Raw genomic sequence first — 14,683 nt, 5'->3', positions numbered from 1 at the left:
ACCTTAAGGATAAGGAGGTACCATTCAAGCTGTAGAAGCAGGTGATGGCCAGACCTCCCATTCCCAACTTTTTGTTTTTCCATTTCTCCTTGTGATGTACAGAAGGCCTGCTCAGGCTGTAAAAGCACAAGAGCAGACTGTCCCTACCCTATCACCAAGGCAAATATATACATGAAGGAAATAATTGACCTCTCTTACAAATATATATATAGATAGCGATATCTAGAGATATAGATATATATATATATAGAGAGAGAGAGAAAATTAATACAAAAGTTTTACTTTTGTACAAATTAGTTTTTTAAATAATAAAGTACAATTCATGTATATCAAATACATTAAACATCCTTTATTCAAATCACTGGATGTATTTAATCTATAACTTTTATTTATGTAATGAAAAATGTCATATTAAAAAAAACCTCTTTACACTCTCAAATACAAAAAACATTCATTACAAATCATTCACTCCAATCCCTAAAACTCCATACTCATTCCTACTCTTCAGTTATACATATATAGCAATCGCCGAATGCTTAAATAAAATAGGAATTTTCTATGTGAAAAAGTCTTCAACTGTTCTTATAGTTGTCAAAAATATGGTTCTTTCGAGGAGTCATGGAGTAGGAGGCAGTGTGCTATTGTGGATTGTAAACTGGGTAAGATAGGAAACAGAGTAGAATTAAATGGTCACTTTCCTAAGTGGAGAAACGTAAACAGAGTGCCTCAGGGATCTATAGTTGGACTGGTGCTTTCTAATATATTTCTAAAAGATCTGGAAAAGAGTTATGACGAGCAAGATGATCAAACTTGCAGACACAATTATTTTCAGTTGTTAAATTGCAAGTGGATTGTGAGAACTTGCAGGAGGACCTTATGAGACTGGAAGACTGGGCATCCATATGGCAGATGAAATTTAATGTGTACAAGGGCAAAGTAGTGCACATAGGGAAAGGTAACCCACATTGTAGTTACATAATGTTAGGTTCCACATTAGGAGTTACCATCCAGGAAACGGATTTGGGAGTTATTGTGGGCAATACTTTGAAATCCTCGGCTCAATGTGCAGCAGCAGTCAAAAAAAGCAATCTGGGTCATTTATCAAAATGTGTTGGAGCCCTAATGTGCATTAAATGGAGTGTAAAGCGCATTGCCTGCCCGATTAAATATTACAATGCAAGCTAGCATGCCAAATTTTGTGTATGCAAGTGGAAGGAGTTAATATAAATCAGTCATGCTGCATTCTGCAATAGATTAACGCACACTAACATGGAATTTAACCTCAGAAATAACCACACCCTTTTTTTTTTTTTTTTTTTTGTTAAAGGGGAAAATATTTTATTGCGTGACTGCAGTCGATATCATGGATCGCTGCTATTATCGTTAGTGATAAAATGAGGCCTCCTATCAGACACATCTACCACACCCTCCTGGGCCATTAAAAACCTTTTCTTACCTGGCTTGTATTCTCAAAGCTATTATGTTTGTGGCAAGTTTACTTGTTGGGGGATGCTGGCTGCTTCAGGATGCTCATCGCAGACAACAAGAACCACCACAAGAACAGGCAAGGGAAGTTCCAACTCCTCCTAGGGAAATACCTGCACCGGAGCCCGAGCCATTGGCCCCGCAGGGAGAGGGTTGTGGCCCATGGCAATGCTTAGTATGCAGGTGGGCACAGTGGAGGAGATAAAGGGAGCACATCTTTCCTCCACAAGCCTCAATGCTGGGCATGACAGAAGTTTGTGGTTAGCAGGTATTGCCTCAGCTCTTAGGCTATCCTGGAATTATATGAAGAAATCCAAGGGGATCTGGTTCCAGTCACAGAAAGGTCCCATGCTGTACCAGGCCTCACCAAACTATTGGCCACCCTGCATTTCATGTCATCTGGCTCCTTCCAGATGACAATGGGGGTCATTGGGGGAATGTCCCAAATCACTTTTTCCTGCTGTCTGGGCCAGATCATAATAGCTGTATGTGACAGCATTAATTGCTATATAGCATTTCATCAGGACAGGCAGGACTTGATGGAATTGAAGAGAGGCTTTTATGCCATCACTAACTTTCCCAATGTTCTGAGAGCTATCGATTGCACTCATATAGCCATCATTCCACCCTGTAACAGGGAGGTGATCTTTAGCAACAGAAAGCTCTTCCACTCATCAATGTGCAAGCAGTCTGTGAAGCTTGACTACACATCCTCGACGTAGTGGCCAGGTACCTGGGAACCACGCACAATTCCTTTATACTTAGGCAATCTGGCCTCTTTGAAAAATTTTGAGGACAGTCTCTGTGGTGACGGTTGGTTCATAGGTAAGTGAGATGCTGCTTTCTCCCAGGACAGGCAGGATGGTAGTCCTCACATGTGGGTGACGTCACTGGATGGAGTCCTATCGCGGAAAACTTTGTCATTTTCTAGAAACTTTTGACTGGCACACTGAGCATGCCATGATCCTTGCAGCCACAGGGGTCTCCCTTCAGTCTCTTTTTTTCCGCGTTGCTCATACCCTCGCGTTTAAGGAGCTCTGTGAGTTCTCTCACAAAATTTTTCCTCACAGAAATTCGAAGTTTTCACTTCAAAAACTTCCCTACACAGGTCTCCCCTCAAACAACGTTCGGTGAGTACTGTTCTGGGGTTTTTTTCAGTCTGTTCCTGTCACCTCACCATTGGTACCCTCAGGCCACCGACCGTTCCTGGCCTAATATTTTAATCATGGCCACAGGATTTAAAAAGTATCCAAACTGCCCCCCGAACAATGTCTATTACACATGAAATATGCATACTTTGCCTCGGTCCCAGTCACAATGTCCGTGCATTTTCCACCTGCGCACAGATGACTCCGAAGGGCAGGTGTGCCCGTCTCGATAAAATAGAGAACCTCTTCAAAAAAGTTACTCCATAGACATCTACAAAGTCATCACCGATGCCAATCCTCTCTTCCATTGAGAAAAGTCACCGGGAAAAGAAGAAAATCGATGACCATCCGTCACTGACTGTGTCTGGAACATCAGTGGCTTCGTCCTCTGTGCCAGGTAAAGACCGGACTGAGCATCGGGGAAAAAGACGTCATCGTATCGGTCAGATTCCGTGCCAAGTGGAGGAACAGATACTGCATCGGCTTCGATGGCCATCAATCAGATAGGGAAGCGGGCCCGGGTACATGAGTCACCGTGCCCCTCTGTACCCGAGGCACTGAGGCACTTCCCACCGGGATCGGTGTTGGAGACTGAGCCACCACATGTTCATGTGGATGACCCAATAGCGCCCATCGTGCCTTCTCCTGTGACAGTGGATCCTATCCCAGTCTTCAGGGAAGAGCTGGATGTCCTGGTCAAACAGACAGTCATCGAAGCATTCCGAAAACTACAGCCTCCTCCGATGCATGTCCCCACACAGACACTGGAGCCATCGGTGTTTGCGCCACTGTTAAACAGGCTCGATGCCTTGATCGACGCCTTCCCGACACAACCGATGCCAGTGACACCGATGGAACCTCCGGTGATTCCACAGACAATACCCATTCCGGGTTCATCGGAAGACAAGGAATCGACATTGGACCCATTACCTGGTCCATCGGGACTTTCAAAACCCCATTGACCGAGACTTCCATTGATGCCTTCGATGCCTCTTCCCGGTCCATCGGGAGACACCAGACGTCTATTCCCATCGATGCCATCCGTATCACCATCGATGCCAAAGTATCCTCCTTTAAAGGCATCGAAAATTTCATCAATACCAAAACGTCCTATTATACAGGATTCTCTTCCTCCACCTGGGTCCCACTTAGAACCCCAGTATAATCCATGGGAAGACGTGGATACGGATACAGATACAGATGATGTCATATCAGAGCCTTCTCCACAGGAGGAAAGAAATAAAAGTAATATCTGAGACGATACCATTTGACCTAGTCACAGAAGAGGACACCAGACATAAAACACTGGAAGTCGTGCAATTTATCGATGCCCCCAAAGAAGTCATGGCTATACCGGTCCATGAAGTGCTTTTAGATCTGCAGCACAGTCTTTGGGAACATCCCTGTACAGTTCCACTTATTAATAGAAGAACGGATGCGACGTACCTTGTATAGCCACACCGGGGTTCCAAAAACCACAACTTCCACATCAATCAATGGTGGTGGAATTGGTGCAGAAGAAGGCCAGAAAACAAATCCTGCATTATTCTACCCCACCAGGAAAAGAACAAAAATTTCTCGACGTATTAGGCTGAATCATTTTCCAAGGATCCATGCTAGTGTCACGTATAGCGGCCTATCATGTATAGCAGCCTATCAGCTCTACATGACACAGTACCAGAGGAACCTGTGGAAACGGGTATAGGACATAACTGACAATCTTCCACAACAACAAAGAGAACCACTCAATGCCATTGTCCAAAAAGGCCTTGATTCAAGTAAACACAAGGTCTGAGCGGTGTTTGATTCCTTTGAAACTTCTGCACGCATGCCAGCTACAGGACTCTGTGCCAGAAGATGGGCTTGGTTAAAAGCTTCAGATCTTCGCTCAGAAGTGCACGATAAGCTGGCAGATCTTCCATGCACCAGGGACAACCTCTTCGGTGATAAAATTCAAGATGCTGTCTCATAGTTAAGACCATCATGAGATGCTTTCAAAGTTACCGGCTGAGCATCCATCCTCAGCTCGAAAGCCCATAAGAAGAGACACTAATAAAAAACCCTTCTACCGACCTCGTCGATACTACCCACCCGCATCTAGTGTGCGACCTGCAAGACCACCTCAACGGGGATGTCCACGCCAGACAAAACAAACCAGGACTCAACCACCTCATCAAACAGGACCGGCAGCTGGATTTTGAAAGATTTCCAGAGAGCAGCAGCCACTCCAACAATCCAAGACCAGACTTACCTGTAGGAGGTCGCCTCCATTATTTCATACAAAACTGGCACCTTAAAACCACAAATCAGTGGGTGTTAGCCATCATGAACAGAGGATACTGTCTCAAATTTCTCACGATACAGAGAAGGGCAACCAAAATGATAAAGGGGATGGAATAGCTCCCCTATGAGGAAAGGCTGAAGAGGTTAGGGCTGTTCAGCTTGGAGAAGAGACGGCTGAGGGGGGATATGATAGAGGTCTTTAAGATCATGAGAGGTCTTGAATGAGTAGATGTGAATTGGTTATTTACACGTTCGAATAATAGAAGGTCTAGGGGGCATTCCATGAAGTTAACAAGTAGCACATTTAAGGCTAATCGGAGAAAATTCTTTTTCACTCAATGCACAATATAGCTCTGGAATTTGTTGCCAGAGGATGTGGTTAGTGCAGTTAGTGTAGCTGGGTTCAAAAAAGGTTTGGATAAGTTCTTGGAGGAGAAGTCCATTAATTGCTATTAATCAAGTTTACTTAGAGAATTGCCACTGCTATTAATTGCATCAGTAGCATGGGATCTTCTTAGTGCTTTGGTACTTGCCAGGTTCTTGTGGCCTGGTTTGGCTTCTGTTGGAAACAGGATGCTGGGCTTGATGGACCCTTGGTCTGACCTAGCATGGCAATTTCTTATGTAAAAATTTCTAATGTACCTCCGGATTCACCACCCACTCCATTGTGGTCGCACAACCACACATCTCGTCTAGAGTCAGAACTCTCCACCCTGTTGAATTCCAGGGCTGTCGAAACTGTTCCTCAGTCTCTACAAGGCAGAGGGTTCTACCCCCGCTATTTCCTAATTCCAAAGAAAACAGGCTGCCTCCGTCCCATTCTAGACCTCCGCCATCTCAACAAATTTCTTCAAAAAGAGAAATTCAGGATGGTCTCCCTCGGGACCATTCTTCCCTTATTACAATAAGGAGATTGGCTCTGTTCTCTGGACTTGCAAGATGCCTATGCTCACATCCCCATTTCCCCACAACATCGAAAGTATCTACAATTCATAGTGGGGCAAAAACATTTCCAATACAGAGTTCTACCATACGGACTGGCTTCAGCACCTCAGATGTTCACAAAATGCCTTGAAGTACCTGTTGCACATCTAAGAAAAAAACAGCATTCACGTTTTTCCCTACCTAGACTATTGGCTCATCAAGAGTCAATCCAAGCAAGGAGCTCTCGCTGCCCTAAAAAGCACCATGACTCTGTTACATTCCCTGGGATTCCTAATCAAATATCAGAAATCACATATGAATCCATCTCAGCTCCTTACCTTCATTGGAGCAGACCTCGACACCACGGTTGCAAAAGCTTTTCTACTGAACGACCGTGCGCACAACCTTGCAAAACTTGCAAATTCTCTGAGCATGTGCAAAGTAGCCTCTGCCCATCAATTTCTTACACTACTGGGCCACATGGCGTCTATAGTCCACGTTACCCCCTATGGCGAAGTTAGCCATGAGAAGGACTCAATGGACTTTGAAACCTCAGTGCCTCCAAGCTGTTCAGCCACTGTCGTCCCTATTACGAGTCACCCACCAGTTACGTCTCTCACTTCGCTGGTGGACAAACGAACCAACTTTACAGACTGGCCTACCATTCCAGCAGCCAGCAAGTAATCTTGACGACGGATGCATCCACCTTGGGTTGGGGAGCTCACATCAACAACTTCCAAATGCAAGGTACATGGACCTCGCTCGAAGCAAAGTCTCAAATAAACTTTCTAGAACTTCGATACACTATGCCCTTTATGCCTTCAAAGACTGCCTCTCACACAAGAATGTGCTGATGCGAACAGACAACACAGTAACAATGTGGTACATAAACAGTATCACAATCCGCTTGTGATTTAACTACTCTGAATAATTTTGTATCGGGAAGGGAGCCCAGCCAAGTGTTTCTAACACTTCTACTCCTACTACTACTACTCTCTTTAGTGCTACACGACATACTCAGCACTGTACGAACATACAAAAAGACAGTCCCTGCTCGATTGAGCTTAAAATCTAATAAAACAAACATACAGGACAGGCGACTTGGGGTATTTCATAAAGTAAGACAATGGCTAAAAAGAAAAGAAAGGTAACAAGACTAAAAGCAGACAATCGGGCATAAGATTTAAAAGCTGTTTCAAAAAGGTGAGTCTTTAGGTGGGATTTAGACATGGCAAGAGAGGAAGCATGACGCACCAGTTCAGGAAGACTATTCTAAGCATACAGCGCAGCCAGGAGAAAAGAATGTGCCTCCCTCATCCCATAGCTGACATCCATGTGCATTGGAAGTTTTGTACCTTTACATCGGATACTTTGTGTCACATGGGCCTGTAAAGACACTCCTGACCGCACTGCCTCAGCTGTTTCAGAGCCAGTGCTGTCAGAGTGCTCATCTAGCAGGCCTTTAGTTACAGGCTTTAGTAAAGTGCCTGTCAAAGATTGTGGCATTCCCACAATGCTCAAATTCATTGCAAGCTAGCATACTTCTGTGGTTGCATGCACCCTGCTACACCTGCCTAGGCAAAATGTCAACTATCCTGTACAGATAGTGAGGGCATTGTCCATTGGGATGTCATGTTGGTAATGTTAGCTTCTCGGAGGCTGGTCAGGCTGTGTGAAGGCAAGATTGGGAATCAGATGGTGTCATGCCTTCACTTTTATTTGAAAGTCACCTTTGAAATGTCAAGGTCAGAGTGTACTTTCTAATGACTCTAATAGCACCCACATATTTCCTAAGAAAAAGTTCACCTCATTGAACCCAACACAAAGGTGTGTTAGAAGCAATTTTTCTCACCTGACTCATCACAGGTAGCCTTTGTCAAATATGGAAATGTCATGGTGCTGCAAGGCCCTTGGCCGATCCAGATCAGTACTAGTCATATAGTATTTCTGTATATATGTACCTATAAAATATGCAGAGTGTTTTGTTGCGATAGCTAGTATCAGTACACTCCTTTATGCTTTCTGTGGCTACCCTTAAAGCACATAGGTTGAGGACTCCTGGGGTAAACAACTTGCAGACTGACTCACCTTGGTCAGTTTCCAAGGTGAGTCACTACATTTCTGGTGGTTTATGGTTGGAGGCCCTTGCTGGTCCACAGGACTCCCATGACTTGTGGCTAAGATGGAAAAGTTGCTGTCCTATAGGCTGTGTCTCATGTGGTGGTTCAGTTTTACAGTTTGTGGTCAGAAAGGCAGGTGTGCTGGTACACTCAATAATCAGCTCTGTGTATAGCATAAAGGCTACAGAAGGTATTAACAGCTGATGATCTCAGGAGCCAATACTGTGCCCCATTCTGAAACCTGCCAATATGCTGAATGTATAGACCAATTGCCTCCAGAGGTCTCATGTGATTGGCATGATGGCTTAGGCACTTTCTTGTGTTGGTCTCTTCCAAGATGAGCATTTAATGCCACCTGAGGGCTTGAGGGGCCCATATCAGTACATCTGACAAAGTGCTTATCATATATGCTTTTCACAGATGTGTCATGCTAGTAGGTGTAGATAATCTTCTGTGTGAGTTAGGACTCTAATTCCCTCATTAGCAGTTATGGACCAGGCTGCTACAGATATCAGTGATGGTTGATTAGGAATAGGGCAGGAACATGCATTAGCCATGTGTAGGTACACAAAGTGCAGGAGGTAGTCTGTACCCATCTATGAGCCATTTTGTGCATCTGGGTGAGCAACATGCTGTGTTAGCTTTAGTGTACATCTGTGTCTGGGGGTGATGTTGGCCTTGTTTCCTCCATTACCACACTTATGCATATCCTAGAGCACGCAGTGTGTGTGCATCCATTTTGTACAATACTGCCTTTGGACACCAGCAATCCTGTGCTTCCACTCTTTTTTCAAGGGTGCCTTAGAGATATGATTGTATCGGATAAGGAGAATGGCCTGACTCTTAGACAAATAACATTCCACCTAGGGCTCACACTATTTATTCCTTGTGTTGAGAAGGGGGGGGGGGGGGTTGTGAAACTTGCCAGCATCATACCTCTGATATGGATCAGTAGATATCTTGCTGTAGTGTACACCTTCCATTAACCCCCCCCCCCCCCCGGACCTTGAGGCTCTTCCACCTAGTATCTAGAGTGGGCCTAATTGTCCTGTTTGGGAGTGTGCATGGTTCCAAGAGCTGCTGCTGCCAGGGAGGGTCAGGTTTTTTTTTGTTTTTTTTGGGGGGGGGCCTGATGCCTGCCATCATGCCTATTAGACCTATTAGAGGGTCCCCCTCTTTGAGACAGTGACCTACTTACCCACCTCTCTGGAGAACATATCTTACACTTAGAGGCTACCACACCAAGCCACAGCATTTGAGACTTACTCTGCCATATGTGTAAACTGGCAGATTAGGTCTACAAAGATTCTGCCATTTGTAGCTCGATATGTTTTGTGTGCATACATAGAAGTGGTGGCCCATTTCTGCTGTTGATTTTAGGGGAGAGTTTTAGCTGCAAACTTCGCTTCATCACTTGTCCACTACACAACCTTCTCATTAGATACCTCTGCCTGCTTGCAGACTTCTCAAACACCATGTCAGCAGCTGTGTGACGATTGAGGAGGAGTGAGGGAGTGTTGTAGGCTAGAGAATAACTACAGCCCAAGAGCAGACAGCTCTGAGGCCTGCTGTTGCTTGGGATCAGGCAGACTTCCACAGACTGGCCACCACTCCGGTACAGGCTTGGCATATGCATCTGTATAATACCTGTTCAGATCCACATACTGGGGATCGCAGCCAGTCTGTGGAGGTCTGCCTGGTTTCAAGCAACTACAAGAACAAAAAAATTGCCAAAATGTGAGTAAACTCAACAAAGTACCCAAAATAAACTCACATACATTTTGAATTTGAAAAAATATTGTACTGTGTATTTCAAACTATTTCCAGACAACCAACGTCTCAAAAAAAAAAAAAGGTTTTTTAGAGAAAGTGGTAGTTTCATATCATGTATACAGGTACCATCCCGGTTACCTACTAATGTTGTAATCATCAACTAACCACCATCCCCTGGGTTTTTTTGTATAGGTAAAAACTAAAAAAAAATATATAAACAAAAAATTGAAGCCGTGAAACATCAATTCGGATAAATTCAGATGAATTCTTAAATCGCATGGAGTAGAAAAATTGTTACTTACCTGCACATCCAAACTGTCCTGAAGATTCATCAAACACTTCTAAAATGATTCGGTAGCGATTCCTTTACCCCCAACATGGCCAGGTTTCAGATTAAATCCTTCATCAGGAGTCCAGGCTCACCAAACAGGGAATTATCTTACTATTAGCATCAAGTTCCATGCACTAGCGTTCACAAAATGGTCATCAACGGTTACGTATCACAGTGGCCATTTTTAAAGGACCAAACCATGTGACCAAAAGAATGACATAAATGTCCAGAATATAAACCACATGACCAAACCCCCCCCCCCCCCCAAAAAAGGGTTAATTCATAGTAAAGATGATCAGTCTAATTGTTCATTTAAACCTTTAGGGAACTCAGTTTTCAATTTATAAATCCACCACTGTTCCCTGTAATTCAAAAAAAGATATTAAATCACTAGAAAAATTATCAATGATTGTCCATCGCAGATGTTCAAAAGTATGTCCCAGTTCAACACAATGGGCAATCAGGGGGCAGACAAAGTTCTAGTGTTAATCCTAGAACGATGTTCAGTAATTCTTGATTTTTCCGCTCTTAGTATGACCAACGTAAACCTTAGGACACGGACATACCAAAATATATATAACCTGATGAGTAGAACAATCTGTCAAAGCCTTCCTCTTCACATGATATGGTTATTTAAACCATGGTTATTTAAACAGGCCTACCCCGACTAACCTCCTCTCCCCCTATCTGAAATCAGCCATGAATACTGTATATTGAATTTCTGCCATATACACTGTATATTGTTCCAAACCATGAATACTGTATATTGAATTTCTGCCATGTACACTGTATATTGTTCCGAACCCTTGCATATGCCACTGTACCCTGTATATAGCTCCTGTTCTATACCTTCCGCTACCCACTTTGTTAATTTCTGATATATGCCTGCTTTTGGCAAGTTCATTGACCGTTTGTTCCTTTATTTTTCACCTTGTCCTCTTCTCTCCATTTGATCCCAACCCAATGTATTTTCCAATCTTTTGTTGAATGTGAACCAGCATGATGTGCCCACTAATGCTGGTATAAAAAAGTTCTTAAATAAATATCCTGTAACAGGATCATGCCAATGTTCTCCTTCGATGGTATTATAACAGAAGCTGCAGTTATCACACTTGTAATGACTGCCTTTTTCAATGTGGACAGTATCTGATCTAATGGTGGCAGAAGCCCACACCACTTTGTCACGTATATTAGTGCCACGGGTGATAGCAAATAATGGCAACTCCTTAAAGATTCCATGAAGGGCAAGAACGTGCCAGTGCTTTCTCATAGATGACATTATCGTCAAAGTAGCTGTTGTAATACACAGACAAACCGGTTTTGATCCCTTCTTGTCAGATATTTTAAAAGTTGATCCCGGTCACTAAATTTAGCTCTCTTATAAGCCTGTTTGATGACCTTCATAGGATATCCTCGGGATTTGAACCTGCTAGTCAATGAAGTAGCCTGTTTCTCAAATTCAGCTTCAGATGAACAAATACGTTTAATGCAAAAAAATTGGGAAACTAGCAATCCTTTCTTGAAGGGTAATACATAATGGCTGTGGTAACGTAGCAAATTATTTCTTGTCAGTTAATTTTCGGTTGTTCTTGTACTGATACCAAAAAGTCTAAATACACAATAGAAGTTTCACTAATTTGATAAGTGAAACTTAAATGTTCATCTAAAGTGTTAATCCAAGATGCAAACTCCTCAAAGGATTCTTTTGACGAATTCCAAATAATAAAAACATCATCTATATACCAGTACCATCTAAAAATGTTGATCCACCACTGAGAAGGATATATGAACTTTTCCTTAAAGTCAGCAACATATAGATTGGCCATAGAAGGGGCTAAGGAAAACCCCATAGGGGATGCCATGATCCTGGTGAAAAAATTCATCTTTGAAACTGAAATAATTATTAAATAGTACAAGGGCAGTCAATTGTGTTAAATCTTCAGGGATCCTAGAAGGACCTTCATTTTCTCTAAGAGCATTTGTGGCAATAGCCAAAGCTGCCAGTTGGGGAATGAAAATATAAAGGGACTGTGAATGTCCATGGTTGCTAATATGGATCCATGCTCAACCTGTGCTTCTAATAGATTGTTAAAAAATGAATTGTATCCTTCAAATAAGAAGGTTTTTTCACTACCAATGGTTGCAAAAAAGATCCACAAAAATCGCTGGAGGCTCCAACACCAATCCCCTTAAGGCAGTGGTTCTCAACCTTTCTAATGCCGTGACCCCGCAATACAGTTCCTCATGTTGCGGTGACCCCAAACCAAAAAATAATAAATTTTTCCATGGCCCGGCGGGGTGGGGGCGAGGCGAGGGCGGGGCTTTGGTCATATGGGGGCGGGGTTATGGATGGGGTTGGATTTTAGTGCATACTTATTTATTATGACATTTATAAACAGAACCACCATTCCTCATAAAACAATAAAATTAAGAAACATAAAGCATCAGTTATAATAGTAAAACCATACTAATAAAAGAATATTTTAAAATTACTGATAAATAGAATTTCTATTAATTAAAATCATATACATTTTTATAATTTCCCAAACACCAATAAAATATTTCAAAACAGCACATATATCAAACAGCACCCAATAATTAAAACTAATAAGTATTTTAAAAAGCCCCTGCTGTCCATATGTGGGAGCTCTTGATTTCCAGTCATCCTGGTATTGCTGAGGATTTGGAGGTTATCCCTCTCTCTCTCTCACACATACTCACATGTCCATTCTCTCTCACACACATACACTGTCACATACATACACATTCATGCTCTTATACCCACCATAACCTCTCGCTCTCACAGACACTGACACACTCTCAGGGTGTAAGACACTCTCTCCCGCCCCCCCACTCACACACACTCTTACTCCCCTGGATTTTCTCATACACACTCATGCTCTCACTCTTACTGGCTCCCTCACAACCTCAGAGCCTCTCAGATAAAACTCTATGCAGCAGAAATAATGCTGAATGTTGAGAATTGTGTTATGCAGACTAATCTGGAAAATGCACTAATTTCTACATGAGTCATAATGAATCAGTCCTCAGCTGCAGGCTTCAATTGATTATCCTGGCTCCCTTTAATGTTTGCCAAATACAGTTCATGTGTAACAGCAATCCTAATTCTCCACCAGATAAAGCTGATTTCACATCCCGCTTCATACTTTGTCACCTCCAGCTGAGTCAAACAATTAATCTAATTACTGCCACTGCTGCCACTTGGCTATTGGGGAGGCGCTGATTGCTGCTATTGGCACTGAAGCCCATTCTGCTGCCTCCTCTGTGCAGGCCCCGTGGGTTTCCACTTCCTACATGTTGATCTCGTACATTGTGAGATCCGCATAGAGAAAGTGCTACTCTTGCACATTCCCAAAGATTACATGTGCCAATCAGTAAAAAGTAATTTATTTTTTTTTTTTTTTACATCTGCTTCCCTTTCTTATTTTTGCCATTTCCTTTTATATTGCCTTTTTTTCTATTTCTTTTCTCTCCACCTGTCTTCTTCCCTCAAACACACAGTCAGGTTCTCATTCTCACATGCATTTCTCTCTCACACACACATACACACACAGGCTCTCACTGTCACATGCTCTCTCTCTCATGCAATCATTCATACACACAGTCTCTCACTGGCACAGGCTGTCTGAGTCTCACACACAGGCTCTCTCACACCCCCACATGCTGCCTTGCTCAAGCACAGCACTCTTACATGCTGTCTCTTTCACACACACACAGAGGCTCTCACATGCTGTCTCTGCAAACACAGTCTCTCAACTCACTCTCACACACAATCTCTCAACTCATCTCATACTCGCACACACCTCTCTCTCACCTCTGGGCCTCTTCTTTACGGGTTGCCACAGGATGGGCTCTGCAGCGGCCCTAATCTTCCCGGCCCCGCTGCTCCTCTTCTGCATGCGGCTGAAGCGCCTCTTCTACCCACGCGGCTGATGCGCCTCCTCCTTCCTGCCCATGCGGCTCCGGCAACATTTGTCTTCCGGGGCAGGGCGGGCAGGAAGGAAGTAGGAGGAGCACCTGCAGTGGCTGATACACCTCCTTCCTGCCTGCGCGGCTCCAGCAACATATTTCACCACGACGCGCTAGCTTTTTGGGCCATGTCTCTTCCCTTTTGGGGTTGGAGGAGGCAGGTCTCCAGCTTCGTCCCGCCTCCCCGCAGCATCCGCGGCGCCGCGGACCGGCAAAAAACCCCAACGGCCCAGTACTGGTCCGCGGACCGGTGGTTGGGGACCCTGCTTTAGGCGACCCCTGTGTTTTGGTCGTTCGACCCCCGCCGGGGTCGCGACCCACAGGTTGAGAACCGCTGCCTTAAGGAAACGATGGGCCTTATCGGGGGATCTTGTAAATCTTTATAAATTTTTGGCAAACTGTAGATTAAAGGGATCTTTGGATATTTAGCCACCAAAAAACGTTTTTCATTACTTCACAAAAATTGTGATCCATCAACAATGTCTTTAATTTGATTCTGTAAATGACTGGTGGGGTCCTGTTGTATTCTACTATAAAAAAGTGGTGTTATTTGCATGCTCCATAAGCTTGCATTCATATTTTGTCCGATCTTGTAGGACAATAGCACCCCCCTTATTGGCAGGTTTAAT

At 43.6% G+C, this 14,683-nt stretch overlaps 1 protein-coding gene across 5 annotated transcripts in view; it reads left to right on the top strand.

Moving 5' to 3' along the window:
• The window catches only part of GK (glycerol kinase), a 381,644-nt gene that overhangs the window by 65,703 nt on the left and 301,258 nt on the right, over nt 1-14,683 (top strand). The window lies entirely within an intron of this gene.

This window comes from Rhinatrema bivittatum, chromosome 5, assembly GCF_901001135.1.
Source record: "Rhinatrema bivittatum chromosome 5, aRhiBiv1.1, whole genome shotgun sequence".
In the NCBI taxonomy this organism is placed as follows: Eukaryota; Metazoa; Chordata; class Amphibia; order Gymnophiona; family Rhinatrematidae; genus Rhinatrema; species Rhinatrema bivittatum.
This window is presented reverse-complemented; position numbering and strand designations above follow the sequence as displayed.